The sequence below is a fragment of the Mastomys coucha genome, unplaced genomic scaffold (assembly GCF_008632895.1).
Source record: "Mastomys coucha isolate ucsf_1 unplaced genomic scaffold, UCSF_Mcou_1 pScaffold5, whole genome shotgun sequence".
NCBI classification, from domain to species: domain Eukaryota; kingdom Metazoa; phylum Chordata; class Mammalia; order Rodentia; family Muridae; genus Mastomys; species Mastomys coucha.
In genome coordinates, this window is record NW_022196911.1 from 30,167,584 (window position 1) to 30,174,998 (window position 7,415).

At 42.9% G+C, this 7,415-nt stretch overlaps 1 pseudogene; it reads right to left on the bottom strand.

Moving 5' to 3' along the window:
• Positions 1 to 7,018: 7,018 nt before the first annotated feature.
• LOC116079448 lies at positions 7,019 to 7,135 on the bottom strand (annotated as a pseudogene).
• Positions 7,136 to 7,415: the final 280 nt, after the last annotated feature.

A 7,415-nucleotide genomic window follows, 5' to 3' on the forward strand; every position in this document is an offset into this window, starting at 1 on the left:
GAGTTCTCTGGCCAAGTCGCCTTGGTTCCCTTGTTTCTGGGTTCTTGGGAACTGGCCTCCCATTGTTTTTAGGTTCTGGGAGCCCATCTCCCACTGAATTCAACTAATGGCTAAGTTCCCACAGTACAGTTTGAAAATTTTAACCTCTCACTGGGAGCTGTTTTTATTCAGTGTCTGCTTTTAGTGGTGTGTTTCTCAGGTTTTTATTTTTTTGTTTGTTTGGGTTTTGTTTTTGTTTTTTTGGTTTGATTTGGTTTGGTTTGGGCCTTTTGAAACAGGGTTTCTCTGTAGAGCCCTGGCTGCCCTGGAACTCACTCTGTAGACCAGGCTGGCCTCGAACTCAGAAATCCTCCTTCCTCTGCCTCCCAAATGCTGGGATTAAAGGCCTGCGCCACCACTGCCCGGCTCAGGTTTATTTTTGTTGTTGTTGTCGACTTTAGCAGCGCCAGTGTCGCTGGGTTGGAAGGTAATGTCAGCCCCCTCACTGGCCAGTCTGCAGTTGCCTTTAGTAAGCTAAGGCGTTGAGTCCTCTCCAGAGCCAGTATAGTGCCACATTCCACGTGGATCCACCCTGCCAGCTCCACGGCGTCCCGCACTTAACGCAGCGGAAACTAAAGCCTCCTCCAAAGAAAACCTAAGTAATTCAAAGTCAAAGCAGTAGGACTGCTATTCAAACGAACACAGCTGGTTCTGCAGTCCAGCTCGAGTGCATGCGTGTCTAAATAGAAATACCTTGTAAACTTCCTTATTATTTACACTTCTAAGCAATTGGAAATCTGGAGAGTTCTAGTAGCTGGCGCCTGGCATCGTATCTTTTTTATCTAAGGACTTAAACTGTCTCTTTTATTGTGTTTAATTGTGTTGAGTCTTTCCCATCAGTAGATGAAGGTGCTGAAACGACTCATTGCCGAAGTTAGACTCATTGCCGAAGTTATTCGAAAACTTCTCCGACTGCAGTCAAGCACATTCCCGGTTTGTTTTTCTTTATATAACAAAACCTCTGAGGTTTTCACTATTCAGTTTCGTCGTCGTCATCATTGTTACTTAGAGTTTTTGAGACAGGGTCTTTGTGTAACCCTGACTGTCCTGGAACTCTTGACTGGCAGACAGGCGATTAGAGTTTTTGAGACAGGGTCTCTGTGTAACCCTGACTGTCCTGGAACTCTTGACTGGCAGACAAGCGATGAACTCAGACATCCTCTAGCCTCTGCCTTGCGAGAGAGTGCTGGGATTAATTTGTTTTACTGTTTTGTATTCCACCTGTGGTCTCGTCTTAAACCAATACAGTAAAATTGTCCCTTGACAAGATCACCAGCATTTTTGTTTGGTTTTGTTTTTGTTTGTTTTATCATGCAGGCCAAACCTGTACTGTACCCCAGTGATTTTTTTACCTTCAATGTTCAGAAATCAATGTTTTTCCCCCCCTTTCCTGCATTGGTAGAGTTGAATACCTCCATTGAGGTACTTGATATATCTTGATGTCCCATACCCCTTGACTTCCTGCCTTCATTTTTGTTTGTAGACTGTTATTTCTGATGGAACTAGATCAGACTTTAAAGGGCTGAACTGTTTAAGATAAACAACGATCCGTCAAGCAGATACCACTGTTATTCATTAAATGAAGCAAATTCTATTTCTTCTATCATTCTCAAATTCTTCAACTCAGGAGTCAGGAAGATAAGCTCTAGCCTTGGCCTGTCATGACTAGTTAATACCTGTAACTAAAATCTTTATGAACTCCTTGTTTTGTTCTTTGATTCAAGAGAGGGTAAATCACATATTATCTCTCAGGACTGCAGTGATGTAGACCTTAGAAGGATGTGATTAAACATACTATTGGGAGTTGCTCACAACACAGTATGTTACTTACATATATTTTAATATTCTTGAGGCCGCCGCCTCCCCCAGCCTAGCTGTAGCCATTTTGTTCCATGCCTGCCACTCATTGACAGAGAAAAATAACTTGACTCAGAGCAAGGTCATTGTATTAGTCAGGGTTCTCTAGAGTCACAGAACTTAAGCTAGTCTCTATATAAAGAAATTTGATGGCTTACAGTCTGTAGTCCAACTCCCAACAAAGGATCTTGCAGTTACTCAGTCCCACAAGGCAAACAGGCGAAACAGAGAGAAAGCCTTCCTTCTTCCAGTGTCCTTATATAGGTCTTTAGCAAAAGGTGTAGTCCAGATTAAAGGTTTGTGCCACCACACCTTTGTTCCCAGATGACCTTGAACTTGGAGATCATCCTGTCCTAATCTAGGATTCATATCCACTATGCTACCATACCTTTAATCCCAGATGATCTTGAACTCATAGATCTTTCTATCTTAATCCTCTGGGATTCATAGCCACTATGCCTCAAGATCTCCATGCCAAGATCCAGGTTGGAAACTTGTATCTCTCAGCCTCCAAATTAGGCCCACAGGTGAGCCTTCCACTTCTGGATAGTAGTTCATTCCAGATATAGTCACGTTGACAACCAGGAATAGCCACTACTGTCATGTTGATCATATATCTTGTTATGTTCTGTATGAAAATTGTTAATCTTTTTTTTTTTTTTAATTTGGTTTGGTTTTTTTTGAGGCAGGGTTTCTCTGTGTAGCCCTGGCTGTCCTAGAAAATCACTCTGTAGACCAGGCTGGCCTTGAATTCAGAAAGCCGCTTGTCTCTGCCTCCCAAGTGCTGGGATTAAAGGCATGCTCACCATCACCCAGCGACAATTGTTAATCTTAAATTCCACACTGCGGGGCAGCCTGGTCTACAGAGTGAGTTCCAGGACAGCTAGAGCTACACAGAGAAACCCTGTCCTGAAAAAACAAACAAAAATCCACAAAGCTATAAAAATCAGTACGAACTGTTATGTCTAAATTAGGAGAACGAGCTGACCACTGAGCAGCACTCTCAGCACCTGCACACGAGTTCATTGGCTTTTTCCTTTATAAGCCCACCCTGAGGAATGTTTGGAGTTGTAGCCTCAGCCGCCAGTTTCTAAGCTATGGCCCTGATCGATCAGTCTTAGGGTGTGTGTTCAGTAACCATCCCTGTCTGACTGAGCTTGGTGTTTGTGTGGTTTGTGGGTGACTCCTGAACCCCAACAAATATATATTTAAAATCATGGCTGTAGAAATTCACACACACACACACACACACACATGCATGTATATTAGAAATTCATATGACCCTGCGTAGAAGGGGCTGTGTAGAAGGAAAAGTGTATTTTGTCTAGATATTTATTTTTAAAAATTACAAATGCACTGGTACTAAGCAGGGTCTTGAAAGATGGCAGAACTAAGGAAAACTGGACTCAAGGGAGAAGACCATGTTCACAAAGTCTTAATTAAAAGCTACTCTCATTGTAATTGTTAAAGGCAGTTTATAGGAGACTAATGATTTGGGCTGGTCTTTCTACACTGGCCCACCACATGAAAGTAATATGGAATCACTTGCACTAACTGGCACACAAATAATTGAGCTTCAAGACCATCTTTGTGGCCAGATGATTCAAAGCAAGTAGATGCTGAGCTGAGACCTGAGGAGGTCTCTCTGTCTCACTTGTTTCCTGTCCACAAATACTTCCTGATCTTGTTGAAAGGAGTTGTTAGATCGTCTTCTGATCCTGAGGACTGCTGTTACTTAGCATCGTAAATAAAAGTTAGTTGTGATCTTTAAAGTAAATTTGTTGTGGTTTTTATCTTTTTCACATAGTTTAAAAGTCACTGTTTGGATGCCCTGGATAGGGTACAGTACCACCACCAGGCACTAGATGTCGCAAGTGAAACGATTTTAGATAGCTTCCTGTACTAAAACTCTTTAGTAGTTCTGAGTACAGGTCTCCCAAGGGAGACTGGGGTCCACATGCGTGCCTGACATGCCAAAAGTTTAGGTTGTGGTGGATTCTTCTGTATCTGCCATTTTCATTTTGCATTAGAGACGGCGTATTCCTCCTCGCATGATAGTGGGCTCATGAAGCCTAGGAAAGGCTTCTGAATTCTGAGAAGCAACAAAAATATCCACTTTAACCTATTAAAATTCCCAATACTATAGCTACACAAGTGCAGGCTGGCTGCTGTAACAAGCTTGTCATCATTCTTACAGTGTGATCCTACTAACTCACGTGTTAGAAATGCTCTTCTGGGAATGCTGCATTGCCTTGAAAAGGTATTTATTTTGATGCAAACCTGTTTCATGATTACTCGGGGTAACTACAGAGGAAAGACATGTGATCAAAAAGCTTAGAGTTTAGTGGAAGAGACATCTGCCAAACAATTCTTGCCCAGAGGATGTCTTTGATGTCCTTGTTCTTCCCTTATTAAATAGAGCTGTAAGATAGACTTCTTTGGGGCCAGGCCAAAACAAGTACAGGACTCTGAGACACCAAGGAGTCATAAATAAAACCTGTTTGGGGCTGAATGACCCTTTTATAGGGGTCACCTAAGAGATCTGGAAAACAGAGATATTTACATTACAATTCCTAACAGTGGCAGAATTACTGTTATGAAGTAGCAATGAAAATAAATTTAGGGTTGGGGGTCACCATATCATGAGGAACTGCATTAACTAATCCATGATTGATAGAATGGGCTGAGAGATGAAGTTTTAGAAGTTATTATAAAGGTTGTGTTCATTGAATCTTGTGGACTTGCTGAACAAAGCAAAGGGAATAACTGTCTAGGTTCAAGATACAGGAATTATCCTAATCCATGGAATAGATAGGGTAAGGATAAGGATCTAACACAGTTGTTCTCAACCTAATGCTGAGAGCCTTCAATGCAGTTCCTCATGATATGGTGACCCCCAACCCTAAATTTATTTTCATTGCTACTTCATAACAGTAATTCTGCCACTGTTAGGAATTGTAATGTAAATATCTCTGTTTTCCAGATCTCTTAGGTGACCCCTATAAAAGGGTCATTCAGCCCCAAACAGGTTGCAACCCACAGGTTGAGAACCACTGATATAATAAGAGAAAGAAAAACATGAGGCAGACTAGAAATCCAGTCAGCATAGCTCCCAATGTGGTAGTCGATTATCAGAAAGAACAATTGTTGAAGCAGGCAGATCGGGCTGCTTAATAGTAATACTGAGAGTGGAGCCTAGCGCGCAGTCTCCTCCTGTATCAGCGCTAACTCCTAATGAGCCTTGTTCCTGTGTTCTATCTCTGTCTATCTCTGTGTTCATCTCTGAGTAGATGAAGCCTTCACTCAGCAATGTTACGCTGTCTCAGTACAAATGTATTGATTAACTTGCTCCTGCCCAAAGCATTGTGTATTTTATGAGCAATTCACCTTTCCATCCATGTTCTACCCTGTGGAGTCTTTACAGCTGCTTCTGCCATTCCGCTTCAATATACCTTTACCTCTAGGGTACTCACCATCCTGATTACAGAAACTGGTTGAAAGATGGCCTCTGAATGAGAAGCCAATGTGATTTTCCCCACTGTTATAGGGAAGTAGATTGTGTTAATCCCCTTTGTTGTGGACTGAAGTATGGCTACCTAAGAAGACAGCATTGTGCTCTGTAGCCTCCAGCTGCCATCAGGCTTGAGAAATGAATAACAAATAGGGATGTAAGTAGAGAATGTAAGAGTCCTGCTCTCGTCATCTAAGTGCGTCTAGATTCTACAAAGCTATAGCTGTCCATCATTCTATATGGCTGTTCAGACAGTTTTGATTTAAGGTCTCTGCTGCTGTCTGGAAGTTAAAATATTTTAACTGATATACAGTAATGCTTCTGAGAATAAGTGTCTCCAAGTGCTCAGCCCCAAATAAGAAATCTGTATCAGCCTCCTCCTCTGAAGGCTCAGAAATCATGGCCCAAGAGGAACTGTAAGGATGGTAAGAGCTGAAGGTAAGGGTGAGTTCTGTGACACTGCTTTCCCAGACACGAAGGGTTCTTCCCACCCAAGAACTGCTATGCAAGAACTTTACATGCAAGAACTTTACATGCAAGACCAAGGCGAAAGCAAGCGATCACAAGACCCCAGCCCCAGCATGGGAGCAACTGGTGATCAATAGCCACTATGCCTCAAGATCTCCATGCCAAGATTCAGATTGGAAACTTGTATCTCTCAGCCTCCAGATTAGGGTCACAGGTGAGCCTTCCAACTCTGGATTGTAGTTCATTCCAGATATAGTCAAGTTGGCAGTCCAGGAATAGGCACTACACCTTTGTTGATTCCTGCAAGTTTCCATTGCACTGGGTTTCTAGCTCATCACAGAGATGCTTCCCCCCAATCCCCAATTCCAGTTAGCTCTCCCAGTACTCTCTCTGTCATTCCCAACTTGGTCCCTCCTGTTTCCACTGTACCACCCCCCTATCCAGACCCCTTCCCCTTCCACCCTCCATGTCTATTCTCATTCCCCTTCACAGTTAGATTTATACATTCTTCCTTGAACCCTCCTTGTTACCTAGCTTCTCTGGGTCTGTGGATTATAGCACAGTTATCCTTTACTTTATGGCTAATATCCACTTATGAGTATATACCTTGTTTGTCTTTCTGGGTTTGGAATACCTCACTGTCTTAGTGTTCCACTGCTGTGAAGAGACACCATGACCAAGGCAACTCTTATAAAGGGAAATATTTCACTGGGGCTGGCTTACAGTTTTAGAAGTTTAGTCCATTATTGTCATGGTAGGAAGGAAGCATCGTGGCAGGCAGGCAGACATGGTGCTGGAGGATCAGAGAGTTCTACATTTGGTCTGCAGGCAGCAGAAGGAAACTGTGTGACTGGGCATAGTTTGAGCTTATATGACCTCAAAACCTGCCTCCACACTGATAAGCTTCTTCCAACAAAGCCACCACTACTCCAACAGGCTGGTGTACTGCAGCTTGGTAGCTGAGGGCCGGGGTCAGCTCTTCTGCTCTCTTGCCTCTAGGGCCAGCTCTCCCATGATGCCCAGGTGAAGGGTGGGGCCAGTTCTGCACATGCCTCAGACATCAACATAAGACTTTGTCCAGGCAGGCCTGGTGCCAGACTGGTAATGATCTCAGGCTCCCCCTAGCCCCCTTTTTTTTCAAGGAAAGTTAGGCTTTCCTTGAAAAATCAGATGTTCCTAGATCAGAACACTGAGCATAGACATAGCCTCTCTCTTCTCTGCCACCTTCTGATGCACATGTGACACACCTCTAGGGGCAGGTCTGTTTGTTCTTTTGACATATCCTTTGCCTTACAGAAGCTTTCTATTTTCATGAAGTCCCATTTATTAGTTGTAGATCTTCAATCCCTGCATGATTTGGTGTTCTGTTCAGGAAGTTGTCTCCTGAATTCTGTGCCTAGGCATTCAAAACTATTTCCCACTTTCTCTTCTATCACCTTTAGTGTGTCTAGTTTTATGTTGAGGTCTTTGATCCACATAGACTTGAGTTTTGTGCAGGGTGATGGATATGGATCTATTTGCATTCTTTTTTTTTTTTTTT